Genomic DNA, 19,914 nt, shown 5'->3' with positions numbered 1-19,914 from the left:
GTGAACAGTCCTCAAATGCGAGAGTATGTGAATCTTAATCCCGAGCTCCCACACATATTCAATGACCCTGCTATATTTCTCCAGACATGGGAGTCTGCATGTAATGAACTCATGTATGAGACAATAAGAACTATTCAATGGTCATTGAGCCACACTGAATCCTCTCCTGAGGAATTTAACATGCTAAGGCACATGTATGAGAATGTCCAAGAGCCATTTCTGAATGCAACAAGCATGGCTGGAGATACAAGAAATGATTCAGGGACAAACCCGGTCGTGGCTCTTTTGGGAGCCCAGGAACAAGGCAGAAACCGGTCAACTAACCCTCCAGCTACTGGTTCTGACACAACTGCTAATCCTCCTGCTCCAAACTCGAACCCACATTCGGATCCTTGGGCATCAGCTGACTGTAAGTTTCTAGCAAGTTTGTGGATCTAATTCTATTTGCCGCTAGATTTAACCTTGTTACTTCATCTCCTATCTTGTTCACCAGGGTCTTCTGCATATTAAAAGAAACTTTTTATCTCTTTCATATTTCTCATTCTGGAGATGCTTTCATGCATCTTCACTGCTTGGGTGCCATGAAGTCATCATACTCATGCAATTTGTGCTTAGAACTTGAACATTTGAACACCTGTTATCTGTAGCTACTTTTTTTCTTTGTTTTTCTCTGGTAAAAATATTTCAAAGTTTAGCACAATTTTGTTAGGATTTCTTAAAAACAGTTTTATACTTTTAACTATATCAGTTAATGTCTTATGTATGTAGCATTCGCTTCCCCCCCCCCCCCCCCCTTCCCCCTTTTTCAACTATTTTTGATAAGCGGGGTATTGTCTTTTTTCTCTATTTTGCAATTGGAGGTGCCCAAATGAATACCGCTCCCAGATCAAATGCTTCTAGGAATATTTGGGGACCCTCTCCTGGTGGTTTGGATGACATAGCAGATTTGCAGCGAATGCTAGGTGGCATACCTGGCGCTTCTTCTGAAAATCAGTTAATAGGATACCCATCCATCTCGCAGATAATGCAGCACATAAACCAGGTATTTATTTAATTTCTACTAAAGTTTACATACAGTCATCGAGTTTAAGGTCTTATTCTTTTTTCTCCTGGTTTTCTTTTTTTTGTTGTTTGTGATGGAGAATTTCTTGTCAAGCTTCTCATTTCTTGAGTATCTTGGTGGTTAGATTATGGGGCTCGACCCCAACTCTCATCCTGGGGATATGATGCCAAATCCTGAATTAATTCATCAGTTGATGTCCTCTGAGAGGATGCAGGTAAAGAATTTTTGCATGCTGTCTTTAAGTTCTGCTTGTTGGAATTGTAGAATGTGTAAGTGGTGCATGCAATGTGGCAAATCTAGAAAATCGGGTATCACTCTCTTTTTGATACATAAAGGTTAATGATAACTTGGAACTCAATGAGGTGAAAGTTCTGTTAGAAATATTTTTAGAGCCTGTTTGGATTGGCTCTGGGCTTTTAGCTTATAAGCCAAAAGTCATACTATTTTTGCAACACTGCATGCACCACTTAATAACACTTTTTTGTTTTACACATATACTACAAAAGTGCTTTAAAAATATTTTGGCTTAAAAATACTTAAAATAAGTCAATCCAAACAGACACTTAGTAGATTTGTCGCAAACTTACACCTAGAGGTAAATAAGTTAAATTACAGCTTAAAAAGGTAAAAGTATGACTCCTTCCATTTTCGATTTATTTGTTTAGTTTTGACTTGGCATGAAGTTGTAGAAAGTAAAGAAGACCTTTGTGTGGTCTTAAACTAAAGATAGGTAGAATTCCATAAAATACTTTAATCTTGTGGTCTTGAACATGTGAAAAGTTAGAACTAAAAGAGTTGTCATAACATGAAAAAGACATTCTTTTTTCAATAGAATAACAAAGAAAGTAGGACAAACAAATTGAAATTCAGGGAGTATTAGAAATTCGCTTTGTAGAATTGGTGCAGAAAGAGCTTTTGCAGATTGATCTAGTGAGAACTTGAATCAGATTGTTTTAGAGAGATTGTTAAAGATGCACCAAGAGGTCACAGGCTAATCAATTGAGTTTATAAGTGTCTCTATGTGTTGAAAATGTAGATGCGGTCTTAGTGGCTTAGTATAACCATTCTCATTAGTGGTCGTACTGATTACTGAAATGGCACTAAATATTAATGTTGGGCATCTGTAAGGAAAAAGAATAAAAACATTTACTATGAAAAACAAAGGAGAAAATAGCAACAGAAAAAATCAAACAAAAAAATATTGTCTATTTGTTATTCGTTTCTCTTATTGGAGACCATTGAACTACTTTCAACCCTTGCAATTAATTTTTTAGATTCATTTTCTTACTAATCTAAATAAGCTAAGCTCCGACAATGTTAATTTATCAAAAATAAACTTCACAGATTTTAGTGTCAAGTATGACATGATAGACACTGTCCTTCAGATTTTATTATTTCAATACAGAACTACACTTCAGATTTATTAGTTATGTGTCTACAGACTTTATTGTTCATTGAAACTGTTTTCATAATCATTTCATTAAATATTAGAATAATAATATGTCTATTTATTTCTCTTGAACATGATGTATGTTTTTATGTCATATTACTGTTAAGTGTCACTGATTCATCAAACATGTTTTCTGAGCACAATATAAGACATTCCGGATTGAACATTTTTCATCTATATAATTTAAAAGTCATTATATTGCCCATTTGGAGGTACCAAGGGTTTAAAAGAGAATCCTTTTGATATGTGTCTGGAAATAATTTTTTTTTTGACAAAAAAAATTGCGTTTTATTCATCTTCAACAAAAAGACGCGTGATTTTATTCATTTGTTTCTGGACATAGAGCATGATGTGTGCATAGTTCTTCGGGTATGTTATTCCTTCATTCCTTTCTATTTTTTTTACAATCGTTCTTTTTCCTTTTAGGAATATCTGGTACAACAAGGGCTATTTCCTTACCTTGATCAGCCGCAATCAAACCAGTAAGTCTGGACATATATCTATGGATTTTCACTTGGCTGGAGAATCTCACCCTCCTAATTCAGCTGATATGATGATATGCATCTCCTTGTCTCATTATTAGTCATTGTTTCTTGTCCTACAAGTCACCAAAGGAAAAAGAAATATTACTTAGATTCATATTTCACTTGCCAAAAAATAGTCTAAGCCTTTCTAATTAGGTGGAATAGAAGATAAACTTGTGAGTGGCTCGAGATTTTTACTCTAATTATTTGGATCAATGGGGTAATTTTCTGCCTTGCGTGTATCACTTCTGACAGTATCTTTTCCGCATGTACAGAACAAGATCAGGACGAAGCTGACGAAACAGGTAATATTTCATTCTCTATATTTCCCAATTTGATATCCTTGTAACTGTAAATATACCCTAAGGTTTGGAGGGAATGATCTCTTGATTTAGGAGCAAATAAATCCTCTTACAATATTTTCCAAATGTTACTTAAGTCTAGTATTTTAATGCAAAATTGGCCTATTAGGAACAATACACTTCATATTTTTGTGATGCACATTATTTGTGATGTTTCATATTGTCACGACCCAAAAACCGGGCCGCAACTGGAACCCGCACTTACCCTCCTATGTGAGCGAACCAACCAATCTAAACTCTAACATTTCAATATAATATCAACTAGAAAATAATGCGGAAGACTTAAACTCATTAATAAAAACCAATTCAATAACTTCTAAAATTCAACATCTATTATTCCCCAAAATCCGGAAGTCATCATCACAAGAACATCTATCCTCAAATTTCTAAACTAAAAATGTCTAAGAAGCTAAAACAAATAAAAGCTAGTCCATGCCGAAAGTTCAAGGCATCAAGACTTGAAGAAGAAGATCCAGTCCAAGCTAGAAGCATTAGCTCACCCTGAATTTCCGATGTAGTGAAGACTGGCTAGAATTACTGTTGAGTCGAAGATGACAGCACGTTTGCTGCACTCCACAAATACAAAGAAGAAAACATAAAAGTAGGGTCAGTACAAAACACGGGTACTGAGTAGGTATCATCGGCCAACTCAAAATAGAAAGCAATATATATCAGATAACATCATAAATCAACTAATATCCTTAGCATGCAGCATTTACAATTACCATAACCCTTGGTCACAACACCAAGCACATCAATGAGGACTCACGCCTCCTCATCATACTCATTTGGGAATTAAGTTCATTAGATTGAGTATATTAACATATTTCAAGATTCATTATCTTTATTCCCCTCGTGTCGGTACGTGACACTCCGCTTCATATACTATCCTGGTGTCGGAACGTGACACTCCGATCCTCATATACTATCCTGGTACCGGAACGTGTCACCCGATCCATATACTATCCTTGTGTCGGAACGTGACACTCCGATCCTCATTCTATCCTGGTACCGGAACGTGGCACCCGATCCATATACTATCCTGGTGTCGGAACGTGACACTCTGATCCTCATTCTATCCTGGTACCGGAACGTGGCACCCGATCCATATTCTATCCTGGTGTCAGAACGTGACACTCCGATCCTCATTCTATCCTGGTACCGGAACGTGGCACCCGATCCCTAATCTCACCACTTTCGTTCATCAAGCCTTCTTTTATACCAAGGCATCATCATTAACAAAGTAGATTAGGGTTTCTTTTCAAGATTTGGGATTCAATAGCTTCATCATGCTTATTTATTCACAATTACATAATCATATTCATGCAAGCATACAATTAAGCATATAGAAGGGTTTACAATACTACTAACATATATCATTCGCTATTAAGAGTTTACTACGAATAGTGTGAAAACCATAACCTACCTCCACCGAAGATTCGTGATCAAGCAAGCAATTTCCCAAGCTTTGTTTCTCCTTTCTCGTTCGATTCTCCCTCTTTCTCTTTGTTCTTTCTATTTTCTTATTCAAATCCTCTTTCTTTTACCCTAATTAACATATAATTAAGAATGAAAGATGGCAATAATAACCCACTAATTAACTTAAGGTTACCTCTTTTAACCCCCAAGTAATTAGACTTATTAACCTTAACCCTCTAACTTTATAATTAAAGTAGGAATAGTCCAAAACGACCCTTAAAACGTGTAAAGAAATCCGACCTAGACTGGGATTACGCAACCTGTGACGGCCCGTCGTGCCTGCGACGGTCCGTCCTGCAGGTCGTCGCAAAGTTCAGAGACTCAATTTCCACCAAAGAGTCTGTGACGGTCCGTCACGCCTGTGACGGTCCGTCCTGCCATTCCGTTACGAAGTTCAGAGAGTTGATTTTCAGTACCCAATTTCAGAATTTCTAAGTGTTTTGAAACGAGACCCTGCGACGGTTCGTCGTGCCCATGACGATCCATCGTGGGGTTCGTCGTCTCAGTCAGTTTTCCAGAAATAAAATCTGCTGCTCAAAACGACTAAACAGGTCGTTACACATATCAATGGACAACTTCACTGTATTGTTACATCGTATATGAAATTTGAGATTTTACAAGGGCGACAGAACTGATTAGGATTTATAACTGTTAGGAGTTTATTTTTTTGTTAAAAATATCGATTGAAATTTATAGGTTGTGAATGCGGGTTTGGTGGAGATATAGAAGACACAAATTCAGATAAAATATATAAATGTCAGAAATGAACTGTACAAAAGAGTGATATTAGCATGAAAATAACGAGATGAGATATAAATTTGTATCCGGAAAAGGTGGTTTATTGTGGGGACCTGTATAATACTATTTTACACTTATGAATAAGCTAAAGAAAGGCTGGATGATGAATGCTTATTTTAGATGATACTCTTTAATTGGTGAAATTAGCGAGAAAGTCAACTGAGGTTGGAACAGTTGGAACTATGACGAAGCATTCTGGTTTTAGCCTTTTATGTAGGTTAATTAGAAATAAAACAAACTACCTATAAAAAGTAGAAATTTGACAAACTATGTTCACTGCAAGTTATAATAAGAACAGTCAAATGAGATCACTAGATGAGATAGTGGTGCCCAAATGTAGAGAGTGGAAATATTTGCTCTCATATTTGAGGAGAATGATATGATTGATGAAGATGTGACACAAGCTAAAAGAGGATTGTGGAAATGGAGGAGTGCTAAGACAGTTGTGTTATACGTGAATGCTTAACAAAGTGAAACACAAGTTGTATGCAACGGCAGCGAGATCAGAGATGTTATATGGGAGTGATTGCGAGTAATGTAAATACATGTGTATCCACAAGATAAATTTCCTAAAAATTGCGTGGATATATAGTCATACGGGGTCATTAAGATTAGAATTATCACATCTGACCCAAAAAAACACATGATAAGATGAGAGTCTGCCTTTCTATGTTCTATGTAGACCTCCACATGCATTGGTCAGTATGTGCGAAAACATGATGATTGAAGGTAATAAAAGAAGAGAGAGATAGAAAGTTGTATTTGAGAGACTTGTAGATCTCGACATCAATATGAATTTGATGTCAGATCATAATACAATAGAAGCAAAGAATCTATACATGAGTTACTCTTTTATCAGGTCAAGTCTTTGGTAGGAATCTCTTTTTGTTGTTGGATACTTGTTTGTTCGACTAACGGGATTAAGAGAGTCTAGTTCTAGGCAAAAATCTTAGTGTTTATTTTTTAGATTTAGGGAATCTAATAATTGTGGGTGATTTTAACTCACGTCAACTGTGGGTGACTTTAATAATTGCAGAATATCAGAGCGGGGCAATGGAAGTGGCGAGGAACGTGGTTGATAGTACTCTAGAGAGGGAAAGTTTGCATGAATTCCCCGGATTAAATAATTGTTAGTTTATTCTCGTCTTTCTCATTCTCTCTCTATATATCTCGGACTTAACTCGGATGCTCATATTCCTGTTGACATCTTATTGCAGTAGGACCAGAGGAATTATATGGTATGCTGTTTCTCCAGGTCGTTAGACTACATCGGATTCTTCGACAGTGAAGAAGCACTTATTGCCGTGGAGGAACTTGAAGAAGACAGTGGAGAGTAGTGTATGTATATTCTCTTTTTATGACTATATATATAGAGAGAGAGATCAAGATGAAATTGTTGATGTAGACAGAAGAAAAGGAGATTGGTGGAGGAACTAGTTCTTCAGTTCATTGTACACGCTATGTTAAATTATTCATTATCATATGATCTTATTGCCTACTTTCCTATAGCATTTTGTTTTTGCTTTTCTAGGTGGATTCAATTTGATCATAGAGTTTCCTTGCAACGACTATGCTTCGAAAAAGGGTCAAAAATACCTCTAACCTACCCAAAAAACTCACAAACATTTTTATCTAAAAATACCGTCAATTACTCATTATTTTTGGTGCAAATATACTCCTCTTCCCCCCCCCCCCCCCCCTTTGATTCAAAATTGCCTTCAACTTTGTTATAATATTAATAATGTTGCATCTAGAATTCAGTAATTTTCCTTCAACAATCTATATATCCATAGTCTTAATCCTCAATTTTCCTATTAATCAAAAGTGATAAAAACATTTACATCGCCTTTTAATTCTTAGATTGTTATTAATGTTAAATATGTCTTGTTTTAAAACCTGGTTAATTTTGATTCTTATATTTCATAATTGTGGCCGGCAATTGCATTATTACAGTTGATATTTGGTTGCATAGGATTTCTAAGAAATTGTAGGACTCACGAGATACATATATCGACATGGACGATCTCCACGTGTTTGTGCAGACGATCTTAATGCACTATCATAAATTAAATAAATTTCGCACAGACAATCTTCACGTGCTCAAATTATAATCATAACTTCTCCATCTTAGAGACGATCTCCACGCGGCCAAATAATCATAACTCGATCTCAATACGAACGATCTCCACGTGTTAGACCTTTACTCATACTCAATCTCATGTCAATGCATGTGCACAATATGATATCAAATAAAGGTGATGATGAAACATCTCAATACATTAAATGTTGCTATTGTTGGGTTTTAGCAAGTGTGAATGGGAAAAGAAAAGAGAGAATATGAAAGTGAGGGAACTATTTTGGAGGGAAAATGAAAAGTCATTTGCAAAGTGCAAATAAAAGTCATTTCTCCGATATTGGCAAAAGAAATGTAAATTGTTGTCCTTATAGAAGGAAACACTTCCATTACTTCTTAAAAGAGCTAAGAAGAAGATGCCCCCTCGCGTCGTCGTCGTCATCGCTCGCTCGGCTTTGGCTTTGGCTTTGGATTTGGATTTGGCAAATGATGTGATTGATTGATAAATTTTTTGGACAAAATTTATTTAATCAGTTTTTGTTAAATCAAATAAATCCTATTAATATTATCTCTTATAAATTTGCGGGTAACGATAACATTCCAAAAAGTCGTTACTTTTACGAAAAGTCGTTACTTTCCAAAAAGTAGTTATTTTCCTAACAGACACATTTTTTTGAAAAGTTGTTATTTTTTCCAAAAGACACAACTTTCTTGATAAAATGGGTCTGAACAGATTTCACTAAACAGACATGTACCTTGCTGAAAATGGCTATAAAAGGAAGTCAATTTTTGATTTTTCAAACATTGAAATTTTTTTCTTTCTCTCCATTTATTTTTCTCTCAAATTAAAATCAAAGTGTCGATCGACTGAGTCTATGTGACTTGTTGCTGTTCTAAAGTTCGTTCAAGTTAAAGAAGTTTGAGGTACCGCTATTTCTTTAACTGGTTTAATCCGTTTTATCTTGGGAGAAATTAATCCATAACCTTGGGTACAGTGAGGGGATTAAATTTCTTAAGGACACACGGTAGTTTCTGTGGACTCGGATTAATTATTGTATTTTATATTTTTTCTGCTTCATCTTATTTCTGTTTCTGTTTATTAACCTTATAAATACAGGTTATTGTAAGGATAACAATCTTAAGAAATTTAACAGTTTCTGTATTTGAGGTTTCTGGAGATTAAAACCTTTATGGTTTTCTACTCTGCTTGAATTTTTAAAATTCATTCTATTAACGATTAAAAGAACATAAAAATTTTATCGTTAAATCAGAAACAATTTGTGTAAAGATTTGTTCTTTACTGTTAGTATTTTAAATACTTAATTTATCTGCTATTTGTGACAGAAAAAAAATGACTAATTCAAGTCAAACAATGCTGGAACAGTAAGTGTTGCAACAACAACGGTTGCACATAATTGTTCAAATGTTACCTTAGCACCGGCTGAGAAACCTGCAAAGTTTTCCGGAGTCGACTTTAAGAGATGGCAGCAAAAGATGTTCTTTTATCTCACTACGTTGAGTCTGCAGAAGTTCATCAATGAGAATGTTCCTGTTATGTCAGATGAAACTCCGGCTGATGAACGATTCTTGGTAACAGAAGCATGGACACACTCAGATTTTTTGTGTAAAAATTATATTTTGAGTGGTCTGCAAGATGATCTGTACAATGTGTACAGCAATGCCAAAACCTCAAAAGAAATCTGGGATGCTTTAGAAAAGAAGTACAAAACAGAAGATGACGGAATGAAGAAATTCACTGTGGCAAAATTTCTGGACTATAAGATGATAGACAGTAAGACTGTCGTCACCCAAGTTCAAGAATTGCAGGTCATAATCCATGATCTCCTTGCTGAAGGTATAAATTTATTTAATGCCTATGTTAGAAATATTAAGTTTTCTCTTAATACTCACATAACCTTTAATGTAGGATCGATTGTGAATGATGCTTTTCAAGTGGCTGCAAATATTAAAAAGCTACCTCCATTGTGGAAGGACTTTAAAAACTACTTGAAACACAAACGCAAGGAGATGACTGTTGAAGATCTCATAGTAAGGTTGAGAATCGAAGAGGATAATAAGGCTGCAGAAAAGAGGTCACATGGTAATTTAGCAATATCTGGAGTAAATTTTGTTGAAGAAGATCCCGTAAAATTAAAGAAAAGAAAGAAAGCATTTGGTCCAAAAAGCAATCCTCCTAAGAAGAAATTCAATGGAAACTGCTTTAATTGTGGTAAACATGGTCATAGGGCTAATGAATGCCGGGGTCCTAAGAAGGACAAAAAAAAGAAGGATCAAGCAAACTTAGCTAAATCCAAAGGAGAAATGGACGATCTCTATGCAATGCTTTCAGAATGTAACTTGGTTGGAAATCCAAGAGAATGGTGGATAGATTCTGGTGCCTCATGCCATGTTTGTGCCAACAAAGAATTATTTTCATCATATACTCCAGCACTTACAGATGAAAAATTGTTTATGGCAAACTCCTCTGTTGCAAAGGTGGAAGGAACTGGCAAAGTCCTATTAAAGATGACATCAGGCAAGGTGGTGACTTTGAATAGGGTCTCATATGTTCCAGAATTGAGAAAGAATTTAGTTTCAATTCCAGTTCTGATCAAGAATGGATTTAAATGTGTATTTGTTTCTGATAAAGTAGTAATAAGCAAAAATGATATGTATGTAGGAAAAAGCTACCTTAGTGATGGCCTTTTCAAACTCAATGTAATTGCAGTTGATATGAATAAAGATTTTTCTTCTTCTTACTTGCATGAGTCTAAATGTTTATGGCATGAACGTTTGGGACACGTTAATAACAAAACCTCGCGAAAACTGATTTACTTAAATATTTTGCCAAAATTTGAGTGCAATAAATCAAAATGTCAAATTTGTGTTGAATCTAAGTATGCTAAGCATTCTTATAAATCCGTTGAAAGGTATTCAAATCCTTTAGAATTGATTCACACTGATATTTGTGACATGAAGTCAACACCATCACGTGGTGGGAAAAAGTATTTCATAACTTTTATTGACGATTGCACTAGATATTGTTATGTCTATTTGCTAAATAGTAAGGATGAAGCAATAGATGCATTTAGGCAATATAAAACTGAAGTTGAAAATCAGTTAGATAAAAAGATCAAAATGATCAGAAGTGATAGAGGTGGAGAATATAAATCTCTATTTGCAGAAATATGTTTAGAAAATGGAATAATCCATCAAACTACTGCTCCCTACACTCCTCAGTCTAATGGAATTGCAGAAAGAAAAAATCGAACTTTAAAAGAAATGATGAATGCATTACTTATAAGTTCAAGTTTACCACAGAACTTATGGGGGGAAGCTATCTGTACAGCAAATCAGATACTTAACAGAGTGCCTCACTCAAAGACAAATGTAATTCCATATGAGAAATGGAAAGGTAGAAAACCCAATTTGAAATATTTCAAAGTGTGGGGATGTCTAGCCAAAGTGCAAGCTCCTATACCTAAGAGGGTAAAAATAGGACCTAAGACTGTGGATTGTGTATTCATTGGATATGCCACAAACAGGAAGGCATGTCGATTTTTGGTTCATAAGTCCAAACTTCAGGATATTCATGATAATACAGTAATGGAATCAGATAGTGCTGAATTTTTTGAACATATATATCCGTATAAAACTAGACTTGAGTCATCTAGTGGGGGATCTAAACAACCCAGAGAAGAACCAAAAGAGAATGAACAAAATGAAGAAAGTCCAAGACGCAGTAAACGTCAAAAAACATCTACTTCATTTGGATCAGATTTTGTAACATTTCTTCTTGAAAGTGAGCCTCAAACATTCAAGGAAGCAATGTTTTCTAGCGACTCAACCTCTTGGAAGGAGGCTGTTAATAGCGAAATTGAATCAATCTTAAGCAATCATACTTGGGAGTTGGTTGATTTTCCTCCAGGGAATAAACCCTTGGGTTCAAAATGGATCTTTAAAAAGGAAGATGAAAGACGATGGAACTATTGACCAATATAAAGCAAGGCTTGTTGTCAAAGGTTTTAGACAAAAAGAAGGTCTTGATTATTTTGACACATACTCGCCAGTGACTAGGATTACATCAATTCGGATTTTAATTGCACTAGCTGCAGTATACGGTCTTAAAATTCATCAAATGGATGTGAAAACAGCCTTCTTAAATGTAGAGCTTGAAGAGGAAATTTACATAGAACAGCCTGAGGGTTTTGTAGTTCCTGGTAAAGAAAAGAAAGTGTGCAAACTTATTAAGTCACTTTATGGGCTAAAATAAGCACCAAACAATGGCATGCAAAGTTTGATCAAATCATGTTGTCAAATGGATTTAAGATCAATGAATGTGATAAATGTGTTTACATTAAAGATACTCCAACTCAGGAAGTTATTTTATGCCTATATGTAGATGATATGCTTATAATGAGCAAAGACATTGCTAATATAAAATCTACAAAGCGTATGCTTGCTAGTAAGTTTGATATGAAAGATTTAGGAGTTGCTGATGTGATATTCGGAATTAAAATTTTTAAAACTCCTAACGGTCAAGCATTGTCTCAAACTCATTATATTCAAAAGATACTTGAAAAATTCAAATTTTTGATGTAAATCTTCATATTTCAAAGAATAAAGGTGAAAGTCAGTCTCAATTGGACTATGCTAGCGTATTGGGAAGCTTAATGTATGTCATGAATTGTACACGACCAGATATAGCCTACACTATCAGTAAACTGAGTCGATACACAAGTAATCCTAATCATAATCATTGGTTGTCAATGAAGAGAGTTTTGGGATACTTAGATGACACTCAAAACTATGCTTTATATTACAATAGATATCCAGTCGTTCATGAAGGATATAGTGATGCAAATTGGATTAATGGGTCAACTAAAACAAAATCCACAAGTGGATACATTTTTGGTGGAGGAGAAATATCTTGGAAATCATCCAAACAAACATGTATAGCTCGCTTTACAATGGAGTCTGAATTCATTGCTTTAGACAAGGCAGGTGAAGAAGCTGAATGGCTCCGGAATATTTTAGAAGATATTCCATTTTGGCCCAAACCAATGGCCCCTATATGCATACATTATGATAGTCAAGCTGCAATAGGAAGGGCTGGAAGCATTATGTATAATGGCAAGTCTCGTCACATAAGACGAAGACATAACTCTGTGAGACAACTACTCTCTAGTGGAATTATCACAATTGATTATGTGAAGTCAAAAGATAATGTGTCGGATCCACTTACAAAAGGCCTAAATAGAGAGGGAGTTGAGAAATCATCGACGGTAATGGGACTATGGTCGAGAACAAGTCATCGTGGCGGTAACTCTACCAGAAGACTGGAGATCCCAAGATCTAGGTTCAAGGAGATAAAACAAAGTCATTGATGATGGTTCAACATTGTCAAAGAAAAGAAAAAAATTATTATTATTATTTGATGGTTCATTCTCATGATGAGACAATGTTTAGTAACCAGGATAAAGACATAAGGACTTTTTAATGGTTTCTAAGTTTGATACAGGGAATATCAAATGGTGTATCTTGGGATAACACATTTAGAAATCACCTATCTAAGTGTGAAGTGTAAGCCGCTTCAAGGAGAATCCGGTAAGGACAGTTCTTTAAGCACTTACTATCCAAGATGTGTTCATGGCTGAAACGAACAAAACAATGAGAACTAAGAACAGTTCAAGGGTTGATTGTGTGACATATGTTGTCTAGGTATACACCAAAGCTCGACGGTTCAAAGATATTAAATCTACCGATTGACCGAGTATATCCGATATATGTTCACTACGGAAAGTTTAAAGGGAAACCTACTTATCCAGATGCGATTAACCTTTACCTACAAGACACACAAGTTTTTTCATGCATATTTTTTAACAATAGCCTTCCCCATTCATGTGGGGGATTGTTGGGTTTTAGCAAGTGTGAATGGGAAAAGAAAAAAGATAATATGAGAAGTGAGGGAACTACTTTGGAGGAAAAATGAAAAGTCATTTGCAAAGTGCAAATGAAAAGTCATTTCTCCCATATCGACAAAAGAAATGGAAATTGTTGTCCTTATAGAAGGAAACACTTCCATTACTTCTTAAAAGAGCTAAGAAGAAGATGCCCCCCCCCCCCCCCGCGTCGTCGTCGTCATCGCTCGCTCGGCTTTGGCTTTGGCTTTGGCTTTGGCTTTGGATTTGGATTTGGCAAATGATGTGATTGATTGATAAATTTTTTGGACAAAATTTATTTAATCATTTTTTGTTAAATCAAATAAATCCTATTAATATTATCTCTTATAAATTTGCGGGTAACGGTAACATTCCGAAAAGTCGTTACTTTTCAAAAAAGTCGTTACTTTCCAAAAAGTAGTTATTTTCCTAACAGACACATTTTTTTGAAAAGTTGTTATTTTTTCCAAAAGACACAACTTTCTGGATAAAATGAGTCTGAACAGATTTCACTCAACAGACATGTTCCTTGCTGAAAATGGCTATAAAAGGAAGTCAATTTTTGATTTTTCAAACATTGAAATTTTTTTCTTTCTCTACATTTATTTTTCTCTCAAATAAAAATCAAAGTGTCGATTGACTGAGTCTGTGTGACTTGTTGTTGTTCTTAAGTTCGTTGAAATTAAAGAAGTTTGAGGTACCGCTATTTCTTTAACAGGTTTAATCCGTTTTATCTTGGGAGAAATTAATCCATAACCTTGGGTACAGTGAGGGGATTAAATTTCTTAAGGACACACAGTAGTTTCTGTGGACTCGGATTAATTATTGTATTTTATATTTTTTATGCTTTATCTTATTCCTGTTTCTGTTTATTAACCTTATAAATACAGGCTATTATAAGAATAACAGCTATGAGATATAATCACCTCAATTATCACAATAATATGTGTTCAGTAAAGAATATAATCACACATAATAAATAAAGTCAATAATATATCGGCTAATGCCCATATGCTTTGGCATTCTCGTAATACAATTCATATTCTATAGTAGTAAACTTTGCCTTTATAACATTGGTACTTGACCATTTTCAACCCATCACACACAAACAATTAATCGCGTTACCTTTATTATCCCTTTTCATCATTATAATTAATCAAGGTGGACAAGTCAACCCTTCAGCAAGTCCTATTTTTCCCTAACACATACCACAAGGAAATACGTGAATTTCATACACTTAATAAGGGTTTAGAAAATTCACTTGCCTGATCAATCATACATTCACTTCGGAGTTTGAGCCTTCCCCTTTCCTTTAACTTCCAACTCAAAGCAATCTATTCAAATAAATAGTCACATTAAGATTTCAAAACTCACAACACTCATATTACACTGTATTTATCCTTGAACCAAAAATTCACCCAAGTTTATAATTAAGTTCCTAAATCTTGATGTCAATTAACATTTTAATTATCATATTTTCCATATTTCAAGTCTAGGGTTAAGTTCCAATTTTTCAAAATAATACAACGTAATAATTTTCATATAATATAATATCATTAATATTTAATTGCATATAATAATAATAATAATAATAGTACCTACACTTTGATATTTTGTTAAATAATTATAACAATAAAATAAAAGAAAGACCCAAATTATTATTAAGTTACATACAATATATATTGAATGGAGAAAACGTAAAAAACATACGTAAAAACCACCTGTGCATTTTTTTATTTTTTCAAATTTCAACCTCTCAAATGGAAAGGAATTTGGTCATCAATTAATGACGACTTTCAGATTTTATCCCCACCAAAACTTCCAAAACAAACCATCACACTCCTTTTTATTTTCTTATTTAACGAGCATATTATAATAAATAATATTAGATTAGCTACTTATCGATTCAAATAAACGTAGCAACAAATTCTCATCGAAGAGCATTTATTGCTCACGCTCTTTTTCTTATTCTTTTTCTCACATAACTCAATCAACTGGATAATGATAATATGATCTGATTTATATGGCTTAGTATAAAGATTTAAGAGTGATTAATATAATTACACAATAACAAATATGATATGTAGTAACGAAATTATTAGCTATGATATCAAATTCGTCACTAATCATTCGTTTTTAGTGACAAAAGTTTACTTTTCATGCTTAAATATATGAGATACATATTTTTAGTGACGAAACATAAAAATTCATAGCAAAGTTTTGTCCACTAAAATTTCCCACCAAAAAATTTATTGACTTCATTTGTTTGGTAGTGTTAGTAACGATTTTAAAGTTATTTGTGACACATTATTTCGTCACTAATAATGTATCTTATTCATAAAAAAAAATATTGCCTTATAATTTATTAAATTTTGATTGAAAAATTCATCTAAAAAAACATGTTGTTATAATATCGACAAATTAGAATTCGCAGTTAAATATTATAAATTTTAGCTATGAAAATTAAAATTTAATTATGACATTTATTTCACATAATTTAGGGACAATTTTAAGCCTTTTCCATTTATTTATAACAACAGAATTCAGGGGTAAGTGAAATTTAGAAGCTTAATGCAACCTCAACACCATCTCCTTTAACTGTAATTTTCGATGATAAGCTTTAATATTTGCAACTTTCCTTAAAAGAGTATTTGTATCAGTTCTGTCAAGAAAAATTGTTCATTTCATATTGTGCAATGCTTTTGCTGGTTATTGATTGCCAGAAGTTAAGGATCTAATTTCGATGGTATGAACTTTTCACTTTCTCCTTGAGTTTCACAGTGAGCTTTCGTGGCAGTTTGAGGAATGATTTTAATAGAAATTTTATATCACGATTTAAATTATAATGAATGGCGCTCACACTAATTCTTTAATGGGAGGACTAACTACTAACTCAACTTAACCCGTCATGAGTAGTTATGAAAATCAAATTATGAAAGAAACAATTAAAAGCAATTTAAAATTTGATAAATGATTGAGTTTCCATAAACTCAATCAATAGTTAAAACATTGTAAAATTTAAGCACTTGAAACGGAAAGTGGAAGTACAAAACTTTAATTAGTCAATAATGAGGATGCAACTGCGAAAGCTAGAAAACACAAGCTTATAGTTTAATGTATGTGTCTTAAGAAATGGACAAGAAGATGTCGAACAATCCATGACAACTTAAAAGTAGTTCATCCTTGAATTTGAAGATCATGTTTCCTTTAAGTGAGGTCTCGTATCAATTGTTTGAATATTGTTTTGCACTCTATAAGAAAAAAGCAAATACAATATCAATAAAGACCATATTATACTTGTAGGATTACATATCTAGTTTCAAGCATACATAATTAATATAATTTTATTCTTTTTATGCATAATTTTCTTAATTGTTATCTTCGTTGCTAATATATTTTAAATTAGTTTATACTTTTTAATGTTTAGATATATTATTTGATTTGAATTTGTAAATATTTATGAATTTTTTTATTTTGTAGTCGAACAGAAGTAACAGTTACATCAGGTCGAAAATTTTAACAATTTACTTTATAAATATCTTAATTTGTATCCAAATAACTATAGGCTTGAATCTTATCAGACTGAATATATTAATATTTCAATAAAAATATTTTGTACTCATGTAAAATTAACCGCTCAACTTGAAGATGGTTAGCTTAACACATGAAAATCAAATACAATATGATGGCTTTCTCTTCTAAAGGCAGGGGGTTAAGATACCATTGGGGCATTAAGTAAGGAATTTGAGGAAATCAAGGCACATTCATTTCGTCATCTTAGCTTATTTATATGCAATAGGTAGAAAAGATTCCGCCCTTCTAGCCTCGAGTAGTGGACTTCACATTTAGTTAACATTTATAACTTACAAGTTCCAAACCTATGACCTAAGTAAAAGTAAAAATATATTTGATCTCTTTTTCAATCATTGTGTAATTTTAAGAAAATCGAAAGAACTAATTAATTAAAATTGAAATAGAAGAATCAATGTTATCTTAGTGTATTTTGGTTTATAAATTTGATAAATCTTACATATTAGGTTTAATTATTTTTAATGAAATACCAAACCAATCCAACTTATGATTTTTTACGAAGAATTACTGTTATAATGAATTATATCGTTGTTACAGGTTGAATGTTACTATACAAAAATAAATAATATAAAAAAATAATTACTTTTTAAAGAAAATCAGTCCATTATAAAAAGATATCACCCTAAAAAATAATCCACCGTCATAAAGAAATTTAAAGAAAGAGACAAATAAATTAAAAAAAAATTTAATCAAGTGAGTTAACTAAAATAAATAAACAAATATGACATATGAAATGAACACGTGGAAGTAGTGTAATGTTTTTGTTCTTATATAAACACCAAAACAATTTCAGTACTTCACTCTTCTGGCTCTTTCCGCCTAAGTGTGAAATGCACTGAGCTAAGCTACCTCTTCAATTTCTTCTACTCTCATTCTCACCGATTCAATCCACATTTTTCATACTTGTTGCTGAGGAGACGAAATTTCAATATGGACGGAGGTGATACTTATTAAATGGTGAAAATCAAATTATGAAAGAAACAACTAAAAGCAATTTAAAATTTGATAAATGATTGAGTTTCCATAAACTCAATCAATAGTTAAAACATTGTAAAATTTAACACTTGAAACGGAAAGTGGAAGTACAACACTTTAATTAGTCAATAATGAGGATGCAACCGCAAAAGCTAGAAAACACAAGCTAATAGTTTAATGTATGTGTCTTAAGATATGGACAAGAAGATGTAGAAGAATCCATGACAACCTAAAAGTAGTTCATTCTTGAATTTGAAGATCACACTTTCTTCAAGTCTCGTATCAATTGCCTGAATATGTCTTGCACTCTCTATAAGAAAAAACAAGTGCAATATTAATAAAGGTCATATTATACTTGTAGGATTACATATTTATTTTCAAGCATACAAAATTATAATATAATTTTATTCTTTCTATGCATAAATTTCTTAATTGTTATCTTCGTTGCTGATATATTTTAAATTAGTTTATACTTTTCAATGTTTAGATATATTATTTGATTTGGACTTCTAAACATATATGAATTTTTTTATTTTGTAGTCGAACGGAAGTCACAGTTACACCAAGTCAAAAATTTTAACAATTTACTTTATAAATATCTTAATTTGTATCCAAATAATTATAGGCTTGAATTTTATCAGACTGAATATATTGATATTTCAATAAAAATATTTTATACTAATATAAAAATAACCGCGCAATTTGAAGATGGTTAGCTTAACACATGAAAATCAAATACAATATGATGGCTATCTCTTCTAAAGGCAGGGGTGAAGACTCCATTGCGATATTAAGTAAGGAATTTGAGGAAATCAAGGCGCATCCACTTCGTCATCTCAACCTATTTATATGCAATAGGTAGAAAAGATTCCGCCCTTCTAGCCTCGAGTAGTGGAATTCACATTTATTTAACATTTATAATTTACAACTTTCAAACCTGTGACCTAGGTAAAAGTAAAAATATATTTGATCTCTTTTTTAATTATTGTGTAATTTTAAGAAAATCGAAAAAACTAATTAATTGAAATTGAAATAGAAGAATCAATTTTATCTTAGTATATTTTGGTTTATAAATTTGATAAACCAACATATTAGGTTTAATTATTTTTAATGAAATACCAAATCAATCCAACATATGATTTTACAAAGAATATACTGTTATAATGAATTCTATCGTTGTTATAGGTTGAATGTTGTTATACAAAAATAAATAATATAAAAAAATAATTACTTTTTGAAGAAAATCAGTCCATTATAAAAAAGATATCACCCTAAAAAAAATCACCGTCATAAAGAGATTTAAAAAAATAAAAATAACTTTAATTAAATGAGTTGATCAAAATAAATAAATAAATATAACATATGATATGAACACGTGGAAGTAGTGTAATGTTTTTGTTCTTATATAAACACCAAAACAATTTCAGTTACTTCACTCTTCTGGCTCTTTCCGCCTAAGTGTGAAATGCACTGAGCTAAGCTACCTCTTCAATTTCTTCTACTCTCATTCTCACCGATTCAATCCACATTTTTCATCCTTGTTGTTGAGGAGACGGAATTTCAGTATGGACGGAGGTGATACTTATCAAACGGTGAAAGACGATTCCGGCGACATCGCCGGCGTTGGTGAAACGGTCACCATCAACATCCGATGTG

This window comes from Solanum lycopersicum, chromosome 2, assembly GCF_036512215.1.
Source record: "Solanum lycopersicum chromosome 2, SLM_r2.1".
Taxonomy (NCBI): Eukaryota; Viridiplantae; Streptophyta; class Magnoliopsida; order Solanales; family Solanaceae; genus Solanum; species Solanum lycopersicum.
The sequence above is the reverse complement of the archived record's forward strand: the minus strand, read 5'-3'. Positions refer to the sequence as shown.